Source organism: Genypterus blacodes, unplaced genomic scaffold, assembly GCF_046128005.1.
Source record: "Genypterus blacodes isolate CSIRO-AG114 ecotype Tasmania unplaced genomic scaffold, CSIRO-AGI_Gbla_v1 ptg000067l_1, whole genome shotgun sequence".
Lineage (NCBI taxonomy): Eukaryota > Metazoa > Chordata > Actinopteri > Ophidiiformes > Ophidiidae > Genypterus > Genypterus blacodes.
This window is the reverse complement of record NW_027466879.1, coordinates 5261796-5283313: the sequence shown is the minus strand read 5'-3', so window position 1 is coordinate 5283313 and position 21518 is coordinate 5261796. Positions and strand designations below refer to the sequence as shown.

Below are 21518 nucleotides of genomic sequence, written 5' to 3'. Positions count from 1 at the left end.
GATGGTAGGATGTTGGCAGGGATATTGTATTTCATCACATTATAGTGTACAGGTGCACACACAAACACTGCTAACTTAAATTCCAGGTTGAAGTTTGTATATATCCCTGAGCCAGAATCCTCCATTGCCAATTGACAGCATTGACATGCAAGACTATGCTCCAGTGAGAAAAATGCTGTTTTCTATGAGGTTCTCTGCAAACCCGAGTCACTCGTCGAGCAGTTCCTTTATCAGAGCACGGCAGCAGGATGGAAGAGCACATCTTGGATTGATAGTGGGGCTGCTGCTTCTGACTAATCCAGCTCACTGTTGGAGGCAGAGAAATAAATAAACAAGGACTTGAGAAAGGAAGGGAGTGAAAAATTCAAGCTGCATGGAGAGCAGATCAAAGGCTCTACTCCTGATCTATAGATAAAGATGAGACTGTAGAGGCAGTATATTGGCCCGGAAAGACAGACGGGGAGGAAGAGAGATAGTAGAAAGGTGTGCGTGCGTGTGTGTGTGTGTGTGTGTGTGTGTGTGTGTGTGTGTGTGTGTGAGCAGATAGTACATCTGAATACATCTTATTGATTGCAACAAATCAAGTTTCCAGGTTGGCACTGTAAGTACATTAAATATGAGAAGGCTTCATGTGTATTAAAAGAAGTACATTCAATTGTAATAGCTCCTACATAACCATCTGCTGTACCTTTTATGGTGTCTGAGTTCAAAATCTGTTATTGCATTTCATACCCGAGACACACATTAGCGAGTCAGATGTAGGAGGAGAAGAAATGCACCGTGTTCGATCTTCTTTCTCTATTTTGCTTGCATAAATCACATTGCTGAGCCTTTTAAAGGGAAGTAGCAGGAAGACATTTTTGCAATTCAAAACGCACAATATTGTAAACTTGGCTTGGTCAATATGCATTATTACATCTGTTCCTTACAAAATTAGACTTTGTTATATCTTACATATTGGCAAAAATTTGCACATTTTCAGTTTTTTTATGCAGATGAAATATCATTTATTTCTATTCTTACTCTTTACGTTTGCATTACAATAGTATCACTATATTGTCATTAACTATAATAGTCGGGCTGAATTAGAAATATTAAACTACTTAGGTGCATCCAATACATTTGCATGGAAATACATGTAAAGATAGGAGAATGCTAATGTGATAGGTAGGGATTGACGTCATTGTAGTAAAGTAAACATATAACCTTTCAAGAGCAGATGCCATTACATGCTTAACAGTATTACCATGATAAAGAGCATATGAAGAGGTAACACAATGTGATGGGAAAACTAATACAGTCAGTGTTAAACCATTGGCATAAACACAGTAAAGCACATAAGCATGAACAATTGTGCGTCTTTTTATAAAATGGTTTATGGCTCCAACAAAGCTGGACACAAAGAGAACTAGAATTAGCCTCTAAAACTCCAACAAACCTATTTTTTTCAAACACAAACTCTGTGTACTCACTAATTCCTCAGAGCATTATTTGCTGTTGCTGCATCTTAACTAATGTAATCTTTCACCTAAGGTTTGTGCAAGTCAACAGTCTTCCCAACAATGCAACACACCAACTGACGCACTATCCTAAACTGTGTAATGTATGTAAGTGAGTTACTTTCTGCCTCTGCTGCATACACAGGTGCAAAAATACATAGATCAGAAGATCAAAACTATGATGTCACCTTAAAAAACCAGACCTTTGGTGATATTTCTTTTCACAGTCATTCTCTACCATCAATAAACTAAGAAACATTCGACTGGAAACTTCACAAGCAAATCCAGTTTTAGTCAAAATCCAAAACCTATACATGTCTATGGAACTTACGTAGCATATATGTATGTATGAAACGTGTGAGAGTCTGCATCTTTTACAGTCAATATCTAAATGTATTCCCTCAAAATAGAAATAAAAGCAATTCACAGGCAGGCGTTGTGATTTTTCTGCCAAAGGCAAACTAGTGTGCAGCAGTCAAAGTGGTGTGACTGGAGCTTTGGGAAGTATTGTACTTCTTTGCAGAGTCTTTTCCCCATGATGTGTGTTTTCAATACTAAATAGATAATGTAGTGGTGTAGGCCCGGAAGTACTCTGCCCTCTGTCTGTGTAGCGAGCACTGAATATGGGCGATGTTCTGCCCCGAGGCAAACTGTGGCAATAAAAGCCTTTCAGGCGGACAGGTTGTCAGCACACGCTCGGTTACTGATGGTGGAATTGCAGCTATGCTCCACCTTCTGGATTCCTGATGGGTTCATTGACAAAAACGGTACAACCAGAACCTCCAGGAAAGTGCTGACATAGAGGGTTTGGGTAAAACTGACCGTGTTTCTTTTTTTACACATACGTGGGCTGGAAAAAAAATGATAAAAGTTTTGTGTGTGTTCTGTGTGTTCATGAACAAAATCTACTCTTTTTAGTGAGTGACACTAACAGCCATTCCAACTGCCTTCCTTCTTGTATGTTTTTTCTTTAAGGTTTAAGTTAACAGATAGCTTACACAGTATAGCTTAGACTGTGACCTGAACACAGTTATAAATGGACTTTTTATCTTCCTTACGCTTTAATCAAAATCACATCCAAGGTTTCATGCCAATCAAAAACGCTGATCAGTGTGACTCTCAAGACATCAACTGCTTCACTGCCGTTCTGATCAATTAATCATCAAATATCTCAACCTGCAAACAAGACACGCTTTATGTTTCTCCTTCCAAGGCAAAGGTGTTAGCCACAAGTGAAAATCTGTCATCACTGGTCAAACTGCTCGCAGCAAAACATTGAGAGTGACATGTTGGATTAACACCCTGCTCAGCAATCTTTCCATGTAGATTGAAATAGAAGCACCGCATCTTCCTCTGGACTTCAGGAAAAGCTCAGTGAAAGACATGGTACATGCACCCATTCCTCCTTGCTATCCGCTTCCTTTGAAAGGATGACAGCTACATCACAGCGAGTCAAAATTTTGAAGCCGATACTTGGCAGCCCAGCAGTGTTTTTTTTTTCTCCCATTGAGCAGCGGAAATCAGGGATCCTACAGACATCACAGAATTCACTTTATTTCCCTCACTGCCTGTGCTCTCTCTGTTGTTATCCTCTGAAGGCTCAGTGTGACCCCCAAACGCACCAGACACTCTTTGTTGTTGTTCTCCATATAAAATATCCATTCAGGGATTACTTGATGCTTCTCAGTGTTTATTTACTTCTCCGCCTACATGGTTTTCCCACTAAATGCAAGACAAATTGAGCATTTTGGAACTGTAGTAGAGTTTGTCAGTATCATGCCCCATGGTGAGGCATTTGAATTTCATACAGCATGGGAGCATGACCATACTGATTAGTTTAGGATGTATCTCAGAAATGATTTTGTCCTCTTGATTACCAAACATGCAATAGATGATTCAGCAGCAGGCGAGGAAAACGAATGGAGACAGAAACAGCAAGCAGAGAGCAAAGGGAAGATGGAAATAGGAGACATGAAAAGGAGGAAGTGGAAGAATAATAGTCCTGGCCGCACAGTTGGTCTATAAGATGCGGCTACATGCTTCTATATTGTGCTGTGCATCGCTAATTTCCTTCTGAAGTCTTGTCCACTCATGCTGTGGTCATAGCCACCTCCTTTCCCCATTCCTCACTGCCTTCCCTTGGCCTTCCCAGAAGCCAGTCCAACGGTCCCCACCCCACCACAAACCACCACCCTTCCCCACACACCCAACCATATAGCATACACCAGGATATCGCTTTTAGAATCACTACTTAAAATGCATGTTCTCACACCACCACATCATTTGCAGTGATACCGACAAATGAATGACATCATTTGGTGCGGTGCATGTGTAAACTGGTGGTGTTCTCTCGCTCCTCCGTCATGTGTAATGGGGCGCCAGCGAGAGCTAGCACTGCTGCTTGTAATCAGACAGAATGCTTTACAGGACATTCACAAGGGTAAGGCCAGGGTTCTCAGAGGTGAACACAGCACCGGTGTTAGCCATTTATCACCAGCGCAGTGGGAATGGAAGAAACATGCTGTGAATGCAGAGTGGTATTATGGGATGCGGGTGTCTTGATGTTGCCAGTGATAAACATTACGCCTGAGGCCAACTGTGTGCTCCGTCATTATTTAAAGGACTTTGGGTTGGAACTCCTTCCCTCAGGCTATTGAAGATTACACAGTAAGTAGGACATCTACAAACAAGCAATAATGTTTCTGTGGAATAGATTAAGGATATTAAAAAATGTAGCTTGTTTTAAATTTGATCTCATGATAACTACTTTACTAATTTGATTTGATTTGGAAATTTGTAACTCCCCCGAAAAACACAGCCAGTCATTGCACATAGTGATCAATGTCAAAGGCAATCAAATCAAAATAATTGAAGTCAAGGATCGGCCCTGTGGGAGAGCAAATCTTTTCAAAATGTTAAGATGCATTACTCTTCAACACCTTTTTGCAGTTTTATTCCATTACATATCCAGAAAACACAGATGACAGATCTAGCTGCTCAAAAAGTGAAACCTACTATTCTCATTTTGGATTCAAATCAAATACCTTAATCTGCAAATGCCACATTGTTCCACTTCTGCTCTCCCTTGCTGCAGCACCAGTGTGTACAATGAGTGAAAAACAGATGATTTAAGTACTTTTCTTTAAGACACCCATTAGTGATTCTTCTTTGAACTAAAACGACCCCTTGCAGCTGATGTGTGTCACTTCTATCAAACTGGCACATCTGTTGGGATATAAACGTCCCATTTCAAAGTCCAATTCACACATCATACAGGAAGGCAAAGCAGAGGCAATGCATCCTTCAAATTCTGACAAACTCAAACACAAAAGGGACAGAAAAAGGAAAAAGGAAAAAAGTGGGTAGTTTCAGGATCAATCTAAACAAAATGACGTGCTTTCATCTTTGCCACATTTTCTCTTGGTATGTCACTGTAGCTACCCTTTCTTTCTTCTGCCCTTTTTTGCACTTGGCAGGAAAATATAGAAGACATGAATCATTTCCCTTTCCTTTTTTTTTTTTATCTTTGACAATGCTTGTGGAGACACATTGGAAAGAAGAGATGTGCATTTTTTCGCCAAGCACCTACCAACAAAATAAAACAGCTTCTCTGCACTAGAAAGATCACCTTTCAATTCAAAGGTCCACAATGCAGTAGCACCTTTTCCAGTATTCCCTTTGGAAACCACAAGACACCTGAGATGAATCTTTTGAAAGGACATCAAGAGCGTGCACTCCACTGCTTTCTCTTACTGTAGCCTCTCACTCCCAGCAACTCATTTCCTCCTCTGATCTGGAAATTTTAAGTGATTGAGTGAAGGGCTTCAACAACAGTTTCCCTCCATTTCCCTATTCCCTATCGTGATAATTCAGAGGCAAGCCGTTACAGGAGTTTGAGTGAAATTGTGTTGTAATTTAGTTTTTTTTTCCCCAGGCAAAGGGATTTTGTTATCACCAAACCACTGCCTTCCACCCACTTTAAACCTTCTGCTCACACTTCTTGGTAATAGGCTTGTCTCAGACACAAAAGGCTGAACTTGACATCTACCTTGTGATGTCAATGGTTGTTGGCAGGTTGATAGACAGGCAAGAATCGCAGGAGTTGCCCCCTCACTAGCTAATTAGCTCATAGAAGGAAGTGAATGCAATTTCAACGAAGCTAGTGCTTATCAAAAAAAATGCCAACAGACGTGATGATAGACAGGCCTTTTTACACAGTGTTGGCCTTAGAGGCAGGGCCATTATCAGGAACTGGAGCTGTTTCAATGGCCACTATAAACAGATATTATGGAGAGGTCAGGCTACGCGCACTAAACAAAGTAAGAGATTGCAATGGAATACCAGCTATCGGAATAAGGTAATTTTACAAATGATCACTCTTGAAATAGCCAGGTGTAAGCATGCAACATAACCCGTGAAAGATTAAAAGGGCAAAAAACTGGGTTTCCTGGGACTAAACATTTATCAGCTCTGCTTCCCACAGCAGTGGGAGCCAGGTGACCCTGAAAAAGCAGCTAGTGTAGCACAGGGCAGCGCAGAGTTGGTTTTGTAATGGATGGAGGATTTTTTTATCTTCATATTCAGTACACATAAACACATCAGAGCACACCTCGCTTGGGGGAGGCGACAGGGGCTGCAGAGAGAGTGTGTAGTGGCATAGAATTACCATGAATAATTAAAAGACTGGTGTGAGCATTCTGGTAGCTCTTTGATTGACTCTGAAAGCCCTAGGAAGAAATTGGCAGATGAGAGCAAACTGCAAAATGGCCAGCTCTTTGCTCTCAGCTCCCTCCCTTAGATTTGTTCTGCTGAAACCTTGAATCAGCAGTGCCTTTTTGTGTCTGCTTTACCTAGAGTGACATCAAAATTCTGCTTACCAAAAAACATCAAACAAACCAACAAAAAAACCCTACGTGGCATGTGAACACAGCAATGTGAGGCGCTTGGACTTGTAGTTTTTTGTTTGTTCCTTTATTCATTGTTGTAATTGAACGGCTGGCAAAGAGGTAACCATGTTAATTACTTGTACTGATTCCAAGTGGCTATTTCTTGTATTCTTGTCTCATTGCCTGCAGTCTCGCCGCATTACATCACAATACCAAAAATGGCTGACATATGTCACTGCAGGTGATAGGGGCCCATGGGGTGTCATCTGCAAATTTGCTGAGTGCACAGGAAGCAGAGGTCAACAGGGACTGGGGCTTGGCAGCAGCCCCTCACCTTCCCAGAGTGTCCGGATGTGGGCGGCATCCCATTACTCATCCATATCATTTTGCCAAGCCAGCACCAGTGTCCTTAGATATGTGACATGAAGGCCATTCAGCTAAATGAAACCTGCAGGTGACTCATGTTGTTCTGTTATGGGCCGGTGACGATCATGAAGTGCTGTATCTGTGCTGTGTTCTAATGCTCCAGCAATCATCCATATTGTTTCTTAATATTTCTCTGGTGATGCTCGTAAGTGTTAACATGCAACACGTTCTAGGTAGTGGAGGAAACCAGCTGTATGTTATGTTTATGTCAGTCTTTATCTCAACCATCCGCTCTGTGGTCAATATCACGTGTCATTGAATCTGCACACAGCCTTGCACGCTTTCATTTGTCAATGAGAGCGTGTTGCCATGGCTAGTGTGTCGGCCCAAAGAAGCAACCTACGAGTTGCATTATGTGTGGTATAATGGAGGAAGAAATACTGGGGTGGAAGGAATAACCGTTGTGCTTTCTAAATGCACTCTGGATCACCATTATTTGTAAAGAGTCACATTTTATCTGTAGCTGCAGCATGCAAGGACATTGCAATATTGCTGATAAATTAATTATTAGACAAAATTGACTTTATATTTTTTTATGTGCTTTGTGTTGCATTTAGAAATACAATGATACATCTGTCTTGGCTTTTAGTTTGGTTTATCGCTCAACATCACTGGGGTAATTTGCAACAGACTGTCCACCTATCCAAGGTCTAAGCTGCCTCTCACCCAATGACTGCTGGGATAAAAACAGGGAGACCTGTGCGGCCCTGAGAGGATAAGCAGCTGCGGAGAATGAATGAATTTAACTGTTTTGAGGAAACATTATTGCATTATTTGTAAGGCAACTACAGGCGTTTGTGAAAAGAAGACTTCATTCTTCATCATTTAAAATCATTTTTTGTATCCATTTAGCTCAAAAATTGAAGAAGCACAGAATCGGCACAGACCTACAATCTATGAAAGGAGGTGCTGAGACGTTTACTTCCTCTTTATTTCTGTTTCTCTGTTGGTGATGGGTGGCTGGTTGTTGATGGGCACCTGGTGTGTGAGTGAGCAGGTGCTAGTTGCTATGCACACAGGGAGAAATCGAAACCCAAATAAACTCTACTCATTACATGCAACAGCACAGCTATAATATATACTACAAGAAGAACAGACGGAAAAATTAATAACAAACATTGCAACTTCTGCAGTCTGCTAACCCTGTGCTGTATCAGGGCACAGTGGCATCTTCATCTGAAGACCTGCACTTCACAAGACATATATTTAAATACATATATATTTGAATCTACATACATTGACCCATGTCTTTTCTTTTGTTTTCCGTTTTTGCATTATTGTCTGTATTGCTGTAGGTCTTGTTGTTTTATATATGCTAGACATTGGCCAGTATTCTGATGGAAACACAGACTGAGACACAGCCTGAGCTCAGAGAAAGTTCACACCATCTCTAAACATATCACACATCCTAAACATATGCTGTCACGCATAAACTCAGTTTATTTACACATATAGAAATGTCACATGAGAGTCTGCTGTGACTGCCTGACCTGAATTTGCCATTTCACACCCTCATGGTGTAAAAGATTTGTTTGGCTGCCAGAGAAAAGTCTCACTACGTCTCCCTCTCATATCTCAGCTCATGTATAAACTTAAGCAGTGTAAAAGTGGATCATCCCACCGAGACGTTGCATTTTAAAGACCACATAGTTTGGACATCTGGGATAATTCTGCAGAACTCCTTTTATCTATTTGTCTTTGTGAGGTAGAAACATCAATATGCATGAATTGCCCCATTTTTGCTGAGTTCACCCTTTGTTTTGTGATTTAGCTTCTCTTGTAACCTTTACAGCAGCAGAATAATTAAGGTACACAGCGTCTCGTGCACAAGCCAAGTACGAAATATCTAGCTTGTTCTAGCTTTTTGTATTTTAAATTGTGATGCATTGGATATAGTGAATACTTATATATACTACTACACCCGGGCAAATATGTCAAAGCCAACTAAGGCGCCTATTTCTTAAGAATATTTTCTTCTATCCATTTGTTGGTACCGAGAGGGTCAACATTTTCCTTTCTGTACTGGTGATGCGAGGACTATTTCCTGCTTCAGGCTGCATATTTGGTTATTTTGTTATAAAGAATGAATTGCCTGATCTCAGCCTCCCACAAATCACAGCGGCCCACAGGGAGACTCGTAGTATTCATGCATTCATGCAGAAATATCTGACAACTAAATAAATGTGAACGGGATAATACTCATTAACAGAGGCACTTTTTGTCTCCTTGTTTTTAATTTCAAGAGCATGTTTACCCTGAGTCACCATTATATTATGACCTTGAGGTGTAGCTATGTCACTGTATTGCACTTTGTGTGTATGTGCGTTGTTGTATGCCATTAAATCCCAATGCTATATCGATTTGATTTTGATTTGATGCTTACAGAAACGGAAATACTTGAGTCTATTTGAGGGAGAATTTGCTTTATCCTTGACCGGTCAGGGAGGATAATGACCCATCCATTACAGACACTAGGTTCTCTCTGATTGTCCATTGAACAGTAAGAAATGCTCCATTGTACTGTTGTGAGAATTCTGCATCACTACTGTTACCCATTGAGGTGTGAAAGGTTTGACAGAACAATAGCAAAATAAGGAGAGATAGGCTGATATCACAGAGGAAGTGGCGAAGAAATGCTATATGTCACTGTCAGACACATATTGTATAATACTTCTGATTGCAAGCATCCGCACGACAGACAACCAACAGTTTTCTATCCCCCTCCATATAACCCATGACCAAATAAAGGCTTTTTTTTCTCGCCTCCAGCAAAATATACCTTGAAAGTAGCTTTGGAGAGAGTGGAAAGTATCTGAGTATCTGTGTGTGTGTGTGTGAAAGAGAGAGAGAGAGAGAGCGAGAGGAAGGGAGGGGGTGAAGAAAGAGAAGAAGGAGAAAGCACTGTAGGTAGGCAGCGAACGTAATGGTGCTGTTTATGGATTGGGGCTATTTTGTACATCAAAGTATACAGGAGAGAGAGAGAGAGAGAGAGAGAGAGAGAGAGAGAAAGAGAGAGAGAGAGAGAGAGAGAGAGAGAGAGAGAGTCTGCTGTAGGCCATTTGATTGTCATTGTTTCTCCTGGGTCATGAGGGAGTGCATATGCCTTTTGTTTTATTCTTTTTGTTTTGCCTCGTCTGTTCCTCCATTTTCCTCAGTAATATCAAGCAACACTGTTGAAAACACTATTGACATAAGACTATAACAGGCACAGCTAGCTTTGCTTTGTTGTTTTCATGGATCAAAACCTCCAAATTGCTCTGTGTCCTGCCTCTCTGTGTCTGTAATGTGCCGTGTGCGACCTACCCATCTAAGCCTTTCATAATCATTTCAAAGTAGTCAGTTTTAATCGCTTCATCCCTCTCCTTAATCTCATCATACCTATTCTTTAATCTCCTCAGAGAAGCACACCGTCAGCATACACACTTATTCTGCGCGTCATTATGGATATAGGTTCTAAATAAGCATGTTTCTTTTTTCCTTAAGATTTGATTTCATTACAGCTCACTAATCTTGCTAACCGCCAAACATCTGGTCACGTACTCAACGATGCACACGCACACGCACACACACACACACACATTCACACACTGTATCTCAGCATGGGTGCAGCTGATTGTTCATTTCACATAAGAAGGCGACCAGTATGAGAAAGCGTTGTCTCTCAGCTGTCCTGCGACGAGCGAGGAGAGTCAGAGGAAAGCGAGCAGAGGAGCTCCGTCATGCTTTGACATACATTACGACCATGTTAATCACAAAGTCACAAAATGGAGCGTCTTCCTTTTTTTTGCCTTGACACTCCAGAGTGTCCTTCAGGTCTCCTTCCAGCGTCATGTGTGCCAGCCTGTCCAAAGAGATTTGACAAGGGCCCAGCAAGGAGAAGGAAATAAAACCCAGAGAGATGAGGCAAACGTATTAATCTTGTTAAGTTAAACGCCGACCCCCACCCCCTCCCTCTGTGCTCCTTCACTCCACTCCTCTGCCCGTTCCCCACCCAGATAATGTGCAGTGCTCACAGTGAAAAATCAGCTAATTTCAGACCAGAAGCTCTTAGAGTGGTGCTGAGCCCTGTGCTACTCCTCCATTAGTCACCCCCCCACTACTGTCTCTGCCTTTGTCTCAGTCGCTCTTTCTGTGTCTGACTGTGTCTTTCTCCGGCATTCACACACGCGCGAGCACACACACATTTACAGTAAGACGCACGCACGCACGCACAATCATTTCATCTTCAGCCCCTGTCTCTATTTCTCTCTCTCTCTCTCTCTCTCTCCAAGATGCACACTCAGACTCACGCTTACAGGAAAGTACACACACACAGGCACACAACACACACACAGGCACACACACACGCACACAAGCATTTATCTTGGCCCTTCATCCTCTCTCCTTCCATGACCTTGAGATATATGATGGATGCAGGTCTTTGATGTAAGTGAGTTTTAAGTTTGAGATTGACAGCGGCGGAATATATTGATTATGTTACGGAGTGAGGAAGAGAAACCACGTGAGTAAGAGACAAATACGCAACCGTACAAATTAGAAGGAGATAAAAAAAAAAAGGAAAGCCTCCATAGATTATGTGTAGTTGATGGACAATGTGTCCCTCTTGTGGTGCTGGTAAGCAGGTAGGAAGTATTGTGTGTTTGTGTGTGTGTCTGTGTGTGTGTGTGTGTAACCCTGGTGGAGTAGCTGAGCAAATGGGGGCTGGAGTTTGCTGAGTGCAGTGACTGTGTTCCCCCTGGAGAATATAAAGGCCATGGAAATTAAGCCCAGTGCACTGATGGTAAACCTCGACCTCTCCTCTGTTTGCCTCCCCGTCCATCTTAATCTCAGGCTGCCTCTCCTTCTCTCCTTCTCTCCTCTTTCCTTCTTCCCCCTTTCTGCAAACACAAACTCCAAACAATCCTTAATTAGCATGTTTAAAAGGGCAGACCACAGGGACTGTATAACAATTGGGTTAAAATCATCATCTTTAGTCTTTGTATCTATAATATTTGCTCGTCAGCAATGAACATGAGTAGCGGAAGAGTAAAAACAATGCCTTTTTTCTCATCTACTGTCAGGAAAAACTGAACCATATGCTTGGTTTTGTCTTTGTCTTTTAATCTTGTCACCAGCAGATGTTCTACAGCACAGGGAAACAGAAAATGCTTTTTTTCCTTTCTTGATTGTCTCTTTCCGTCAAGACAGGCTCTCTAGTGGTATGTTGTCTCCACAGAGTAATGAGATTATTATTTTTTTTTTTTAGCTTAAGTGACCATTGAAAAGCTTCCATCTCTGTCATATCCTGATAGATTTCCTTTTACATCCTCTGGATCCTCTTTCTTCTGTAGGACAATAGAGGTCACCCAGCTAATGTTGCCCATTTCTTTAGAGATAGCAGCCAAGACAGAGGAAGATGGACACAGAGATGGTGAAAGACACACAGAGAGACGGAAATGCTTGTACTTCTAAAGCCACACTAATGGAGGAGAGAGACACTTTGCATTTCGGAATTCTGCATCCACGCTGTGTCCAATTTGGCCGGCAATTATTTGAACATTTTTCTACCTATTTGATGTGTGTTTTGCTTGAACTGCGAAAGCATTCAAGCCGAGCAATTACGCTAAATTTATTCTTCAGTGATGTCATTTTGATAGGAGTTATATAATACATAAAACTTATATGAACGATTTAATGCATTTTTGACATGCGGAGGAAGTAAATTTAAAGTATTTATATGGCTGAGTAGGTTCAATATGTGGAGCTACAGATATGTGGTCCAGCAAAAATAGAAGCATTTGTGGAAAAAAAAGACATTGCATAAGTAAAATCCATCAAATCTGTCAAGTAGCAAGCAGTCATTCTAGCCACATGGATTAGTCTGGGTGTGTATCACTGACCAACAGACGGAAGGGAGACGGATCTGAGCTGAGCCTGGTGTGGCTCGGCTACGTGTGTGTGTGGGTGCCTGTGTGTGTATGTCTTCAGCAAATGTCCAAGCATATGGTCACTCTGCAACAGTACAGATGCCATTAATGCTGGGTTGCTCTGAAAGCTTTTACTGTGTGGTTGTCATTTCCCAGCGCCTTGATGGCTCCGCCGCCGCTCTCCACCATTAAGCTACTGGTTTTAAGCTCTTGATGAATTTGTACCAGAAAAGATGGAGATTACCCACCATCTGAACATGTGAGAGAGATGGATGGCAGATTATCTCTGCATACATACAGTATCTCCACCATTCTGTTAGTTAGTACCAGTTTGCCTGGCAGCCTAGTGTTCAGCCCGATGCAGCTGAAAGGTTTAGTTATTTGTCGTTTATTTGTCGTTTATCAAAACGTGGCTCTCTCCTGTAAGCTTTCTAAAAGTTGCATCACAAAAAACTACAGTGTTAATGCTGCTTAGATCAACGTATTCTGTACTGAGTTCCACATCAAAACAGGGCCACTACAGAGTTCTGAATACACTATATGCTATGAGGATTAACTCTATTTTAGGTCAAAGAATATCTGCTTATTATAGTTGGGATTAATGTGTCAAACCTCAGAGGAAAATGAAGATGAAGAAAAGGCTGACCACCGCTGAAAGAGAAAGTGACTGTGTGTGGCCTCATTTACACCTTGCATACACACTCTGTCTCCAGATAGTAGAAGTATGATGAGCAAAAGGGCACAAATGTCCAAACTCTCATTTTAAATCCCTTTACAAAACATGCTCCCTTCTGATTATATATGGTTCTGTTTTTCAAATAATCATTGTGATAAAGCGGTGGGAGAGAATATATATTGGACCAATCAACACGTAGCAACTCAAGCATGAACAGTTCGACTACTTTCTTGTATAAATCACATTACCCAGTTCTGGTTAGATATCTAATGATCCACAATACAAATCTATAACTAATTAAAACTTGCACAGTTAGACTGGATATTCTATTCTGAACCAAACTCTCGCTCTTACTCACATTCAGGTTAAATAGCAAAGGGATGAGCATTTGAAAATGGATGAGTTTGAAAAGATGAACAGTGAAAGGACTCTCAGAGTCCTGGAGAAATCACAAGGGGCATGACATTCTTTAGCTAAGAGAGAGGCAAGAACCCTTTCAAGAACAAGTACAGGAGAATAATTGGAGTACAAGTGGTAGACTTGCATTACTGGATCACAAGGGTAAGTGCTTGGGAATTTGTGTGTGATTGCTTGTGGGTGAGACAGACAGCAGAGACGGGAGTCAGAGACAGACAGATGGAGATTGAGACAGAAATGTAAGAAGTAGGCCCAGATGTTGGCGGATACCCTAGGAAGTCACAGCAAAGGCAGTAACATGACCTGAAACCAATGTCTCACAGCTGTCGAGAGAGAGGGGACCAAACCTCCTGAGAGGTGTCCGAGGTTAACAGCCAGCTAAATGCCTGGTGTGTGAGTGTCATTGAGACCATTTACCCCATAACACCTCTCAGAGATTAATGGAGATGTTTTTTGTGTGGGATGCAACGGCAGTCCGCATCTAACAGACAGAGTAATTGTTCTCTCAGAGGTGACAAGAGTGTTCAAGTAAATCTTGTAAAAGTGTTTTGGCGTTGACAGTTTGGAGATGGGACAGGTTTTATGGTTACAGCGGCAATTAATATTCATCAGTGCGTGATCCTACGCTGAACAGTGTTTTTACGTGTGATGAGAATATATGACAAGGTAAGGCGTTACAACTGTGAGTAATTCATTTGGGTTTTCATTCAGCTGAGTTAGGAGAGAGTTGCTGTATTTCCTTGTTGGTAACAAGGCGTCAACTCACCAGTGTTACTGAGAGTGAGTTTGTTGATCAAAGAGCAAAGAAAACAGAAGAGTGGGAGAGAGAACTATGAGAAGAAGGAAACTCTGTGTCGAAGGTACATTTCTATCTTTTTGTAGAAATGCCACATCCAAAAAAGTAATAAGAGACAACAGAGGCATCCACAGTAGATAAACACAGAAGCTCAAGATGTATTTGCCTCTGAGGAATAAGAGCAAGAAAAGCAGCCGTTTGACTGAATATTTCAGTCACACCAACTTTACTTCTCTTAAAAAAAGTTCCCTCCAGATGATACTGATGGACTGAAGACTGACAGTAAGATATTACTTTTTGACAAGTACATTAAAATGCATCACAAAAAATGAAGAACATCATAATCTAGATGCATTTATCTACAAAAAGCAGGCAAATAAAACAGAAGCATAACACAGTTTGTCCCTGTGTACCTAAAAGAGGTGCCTGTAGCAATGCTAATTAGAGCAGAATAACACAAGGAATTTTCGCACATTTCCCAAGATTCTCATCATCACGAGGCCACCTAACAAACAGGAGGAAGGCTCAGACTGTAAAACTCAACTTAAACCAAAGTTAAAGTTAAATACTCATTCATACTCAGTCCCCTGCGGAGCCAACATGCAAAGTAGCCGATTACACAACCTGCCGCCCCCCTTTTTTGTAATGTTCAATCGTCCCACAGCGTCACAAGCAGTCAGCATGATACAACTCATTTACAACAGCGAGACTTCAGTCACAATTAATAAAATAAGGGACACAAGCAATAAACACCATGGCAACTATAGACTGAACGGGGCCATGTGCCTACCTTAGTGTTGCGTCTGTGTCAGGCAGCTAAGAGGGGCACTCTACCATATGTCAGAGCGGCGGTGCTCAACGGCGGTAAACACTCCGTCCATAGTGCTCCGTCACTGCTCAGGGGTGACTGATTGCTTTATTACCTTTTCTCTTAATGTCAGAAACTGTCAAGTCCTGGAGAAAAGGTGGAAGGGAAAAAAAAAAGAAAGAAAAGAGACTCTTGCCATTTTCGAGCTAGCGGTTCCTGTTCACGTGCAGCACCTCTAACAATGATGCTAATGTGCTGTAAAAGGCCACGAGGCTTTGTAGAGAGGTTGTGCGCGAGACGGTCCAGGTGGGGTGGAGAAGGGTGAGGGGGACAGACACACAGACAGACACGGAGACAGACAGATGGACGAGAGAGAGAGAACGAGAGAACGATGGCTTTACCTTTGCAAAGACGTTGTACAGAGACACTCTGGCCTGGTATCAGCCAGATGAGATGTGTGTGTGTGTGTGTGTGTGTGTGTGTGTGTGTGTGTGTGTGTGTGTGTTTGTGTGTGTGTTATTCATTAAGCCTCCCTCAAATTTACCGTCAGGACCACTAAATTTTGCAGCCCCACATTTCATTTTAGCAAGTGATTTACTAACATGATAACGTGATGCCAGTGGGCACAGCTGCAACAGAGTCCGTGTGATTGCATGTGCAACACCACTAATAACGAGGCAGATGCTTGACTGGAAAAGCAAAGGAACACAGAGAGCAATGTGTTCTCTGCCACACAGCTTGAGAACCACGCTCACATATCACAAGATGGACGCTTATGTGTGAGCAACTATGTTCTACAAACGTTCAGGCATCTCCTTTGAAAAGACTGGGGTGTGAATAAATTAAAAAAATTGTAATTGAGTCATAACAAATTGGACTGGACCCACAGTGAGCTGCAGAATGCCTGAGAACAATGATTACTGAAATACTAGAGAGCAATATAATGGAGGCTGAATCATATGAAAAGTCCTATCACAGCAGGTGGTTTTGCTTTTGTACACTCACTCATTCTTTCATTCATTCATTCATTCATACATTTTCTCATTCTCAGTTTCAAGCATTTGTTTACAATTGAGTTTATCTTGTGGCCCTACATAAACACATCCAAAAACACATATCGCATTAACCCAAAACAACTCTAGCAGCGCCACGTCTGTGTTATTGTGTTTCGCTGTTGTCCTACAGTAAACACGGAGAAATCCCATGACGTTGTGCATTATGGCAAACATCCCAACAGTTCCTCCACAGACTGAGAGACAAAATCTCAAGCTGTTTTTGGCAGAAGAGGAAAAACACAATTTATCTTACAGCTAAGTTTGTTCAAAAAATGTCAACAAATGCGAGAGAAAATAGTATTTTAGGAATCCTGTATCTCATCTTATAGCACCCTGACACTCCCATTGTCCTGTGTAGCCATAAAGCGGCTTAACTATACTGAATACTTGTATTTGTGCAGACGCTTTCACACCCCGTTATTGATATTTACAGAATACATTGAATTATTTGCTGTACATCCATCATTCTTGAGTGGGTTGTTCCATTATTTGACTCGCACCATCTTCAATTCTTCGCCGCTCCATTGGCAATGTTTCATATGTAACAGATTCAAGCTGAATTGAAATGAGAGCCAGAGCGAGATAGCGACGGGGAAACACCCCCTCCTTCCTCTCCCCTTCCCTTCCCTCCCTCCCTCCCTCTTGTCTGTCTGCATGCCGAGCTTTATCACCTGACAGTTCCAGTGAAGGGTTATCATCTTAGCCAAGCATTCAGCATCTTGGAAAACAAAATATGTTACACTTATAGGGCTCTTACCTGTCACAGTGCATACACTCAAAAACGCATAAGGAACCTCCGTCTCCCTCACTGTCTCTTCCATTTTGTATCCTTTTTCCCTTCCTCGCCCAGAAAAACCTTCTTTGTTTGCTTAATTCTCCGTCTGATTATACTGTAGGATATTGAGTACGGAAACAGAGCCCATTAATCCAGTGTTTGAGAAATCACTGCTGTCCTATTTGAATTAAGTGCAGCGTTATTTCCCAAGACAAATCATTAAAAATTAAGGAGTTTCTTAGGTGTGCTTGAGACAAATAACATTTGGAGAGCCCCACTACGTTATTCCTTGTGTGGTTTGACTGAAAGAGAGGATGTACTTGAGCTGATGAAGGAGCGGGACCTCTCTGGAGGTGCATTAATTAGCCACATCAATTTTGGCTGAGATTTTGATCAGCGTGGGTAAAGTGTTCACTGTGATTTTGGTCACGTCACGAGACGATCAATCCATTTGCAGTTTCAGTTGTGATACAGTTTGATGCCACATCTTTTCTGTTTATGTCTTTGATGTATTTGCAGAATGTTTTATGTTCGATTTGTAAGACTTAATGTAGACAAGGTCACTGAGATGATAGATCGACCCTCAAGACAAAACATTTGAGATACAAAATGATTTTGTCAGAAAATGCAAATCAAATCTTGCAAATCTTTTTGTGAATCTATCGTAATTACTTGTTTGTTTTGCTTTTCCATGTAGCAGAGCTCTGTTATATCATATATTTAAATGTATTTACACAATACAAATAGTATTTCCCACAAGCCTGAACACAAATAGTGTAAAGAAATACAAAGAGTTTATTACAGAGCTGATGTCACACTGCATGGACATTAACCCCTTGGTTTCATGACATGATGAATGTACAGAACAAGAGAGATCATGGAGAGTTGTTTCCGGCCATTTCAGCCTTGGAGGGAGACGTCAATGACACACTGGAAATGACAAGAAAGACTGTTTCAACAGAATCTAAGCTGATAGCAGCGTGTACTGGCGGCTTCCTGTGTTTGCCTGTGGGTCCTTGGCCTAAATGGATGAATGGATGAATGGATGGATGGATGAATGAGAGAATGAATGAATGGATGGATGGATGGATGGATGGATGGATGGATGGACGGATGGATGATAGATGGATAGATAGACAGAGGTGTAACTCATCACATCTGAGTCACTCTGGCCTCAACTCAATCATTGCCCTCCTTATTTTGTTATTAAAACACACTTAGATAGCTTTCAGCTCCTGAATCTGACCTTCTGATTAAATCCATGATTAAAAAGGCTCATCAGCTATAAACAGAAAAGAATTTATCCTTTGAAATTAAAGGTAGACTTGCCCTCCTTCCTCCTGAACTGCTGCCATCCTCTCTTTTATTGAGAGTTTCTCAGAACAAAGGCTCCACGGTGAGATGGAGATTGGCAGGAGTCTCGTGGATATTCACAGCCCATATTAAGCCTGTCTGAGGACGTGGCTACTTGTCAGATCAGGTCATTTTAATTGATTTATCTGCTTGGCACAGCTGTGTGGGTACTACAATCTATCTTGTTTTAGAATGCAATTTTACTGGCTGCATCACAACAGCTCTCCGACAGCAAATCAATATGAAAATATATTTTTATTTATTTCAAAACACGGAAAATCAAACGGTATACCTGCTATGCAATGTGAGAGTGTGTGACTGGTATCATGTAGCAGTGTAATGGACACATTTAGGTAGCTATAGCTGTCAACCTGCTAAAATTGAAAACAAATGCAGTACACGCTGAAAATAAATGAGGCACTCCAACAATATCTTTGGATGTTTTGAAGCATTTATACCACCTGATTATAAATCTATTTCAATTTAAGAAATAAATTCAAACAGGAGAAAATACTGTATGAGTCAAAAAGGTGTAATACACCTCTGAGGTCTTAACTTTGACTCGTGTGATGATTATAAAGTCTCAACCTGATAGTGTGTTCAGTTATTGAAAGCAGGCTCGATGCTTTTAGTCCCTGACCTACAGCACCTGAACCTATTAACCTGTTGCTTTTGAAGGTCAGAGCCTCTCTCTGAAGTGCACTCAGCCCCTGCTGCCACCATAGATTTTTTTACCGTGCATGTTGCTTTACCTCAGTCATTTCTATCACGGAAACCTGCCAGGGGGAGAAGTATTATGGCTATCCTTCAAATGCAGACAGAAGCAGGAGGTTGGTGCGGTGCCACAGAGAGATGAAGCTCCACACCATCAGGGTCCTGTCTAAGCAGAAATTCATCTGAATGCAGACTTTCCTTGCCTACCAATCAATGATAGTACTGTATCCTGGTAATAGATGATTAAAAAGGGGGTTGTAATTCATCATATCATGTCATCATCCTATCACAACAGTTCCATCATCACTGTCCCAAGTCCTCTTCAACTGATATTTTACTCGATTGCACACATTTTCAAAGTAGCATACCCTTCAATTACAAATGATGATAAAATATAAAATGATTCAGCTGGCATGCCGGAGCCCTGAGACACATTAACAGCCTTGCAGTAACAAAGTACGGGATTCACTTCTGAATATTGATTTATATGCACCGTTTATTTTTATGGAGTTCATCTGACACCTTTGTCGTTTGTGGTATTATTAGGCCGTCATCATAATTGTTTTGGCCCATCCCATTTAAAAATGATAATGTCTGCATAGATGTTGACTAGGAAAACTGTCAAATATCTTTTCTAGACAACATTTAGGATCTCAAGCTGTTTCCAGACCATTTTCCCCATTGTGACTAGTTTATTATCTTTGAAGAAATTGACAAAAACCTATACAATGATCCTGAATCAGGCTCTGTACCAAAATATCACAGCTTCTTCCACTGAGCTTTGCTTAAATTGACTTAACTTTTTGAGTTAGCCTCCTGACAACAGAGCAACAGACCAGGGCACAAACACCAGTTCCTTGGGAGAGGTAAAAATGGAAGTGACGACTTGTGTAATTAAAGAAATATAGTGGGCCATTGCATTTAGAAAACATTCTCAGTGGCATAAGCTGAGTTTCAAGTAAGTGCTACTAAATGCTGCATCTCCTCTGTCCCATAACCACAAATCCATGGAAGGTAGAAACTGCTCTCATTATAGAAACTGTATATATCACTGTGTACAATATCACAGAGTATTGTTGCAGAGGCACAAGCTGCAGAGGCAGAACCCACACACACACACACACACACCTAGAGTTTCCAAAAACGATACGACTAAATATAAATAAACTACCCTCATAACCTGCCAATGATTAAACATTGGTTGACAGATGCAGTCATTTATATATTCAATAATGTAGAGCAGGGGAGATATTTTTAAGTGGGATGTCTTAAATATCACATTTCCTCTCTATTTCCACCTTATTATCTCTAAAATAGAAAAGACGGGATATGCAGGAATGAAAGCTCTCATTGTAAATTTATGACGCACTGTTGGCTGGTTTTTTTAGCCAGTAGAACTGATTTTGTAATTGCAGTTGCTTTGGTTAATTATACATCTTAGACTGTTAAAATAAAATAAAAGTGTGTAAAATTGTTGTGATTTTGCCAGATGATTATGTGTAAGTCAATTTTACTATAGCCTGCCCTTCAACGTAGACCCTGTGTAATCAATATGAAGCACAATTAGTCAGACATTAACATTTGGATTTACTAAAGAGTTTCATAAAAAGCAAAAGATAAAATGGAGCATTATTAGTGAAAAGGGAAATCATTTCTATCCGGTACCTAATCACAGAGACACAGAAAGAATATCCTGCAGTATTTTTCTCTCTGGCTGATGATGGGATCGATAAGATAATGGAAATTATCATTTCGTCATGTGGAACTGATGAATATTGAGAGTCAAAAAGGTGATTCTTCAATATTTAATTGCAATTTCTCACTGTGTATCTGTGCAATTTCAATTCCCCCAGAGCTAAGTGGTGTGGAGTGGTCAGTGTCCAGCGTGTGTGTCCTCCCTCATTGTACTCACAGGGTGCTCTCTCGCGTATTCGGCACACACAATGGGTGAGCTTCTGGCTTTGTCCCTCTAGGGCTTTTTGAATGACCTGAAGAGTGCCAGAACACACACAGCAAAGCCATTTCGCTCAAACTGAACACTCTGCCTCCGCTAGTCACATTTGCTTTAACTGCCCAAACATGTGGAAAGATGTAAGAATGCATTTTGACACCACCACCGTGTTTAGCAAGTCTTTGTGCTCAGTCTACAGCTGCCATCTCTTCATTAATTGTGATTAACTAGTTCTAATATACTAAATTATGTGTAT

At 41.1% G+C, this 21518-nt stretch overlaps 1 protein-coding gene across 1 annotated transcript in view; it reads left to right on the top strand.

Moving 5' to 3' along the window:
• The window catches only part of pcdh9 (protocadherin 9), a 177635-nt gene that overhangs the window by 86624 nt on the left and 69493 nt on the right, over positions 1-21518 (top strand). The gene's annotated exons all lie outside the window — the stretch shown is intronic.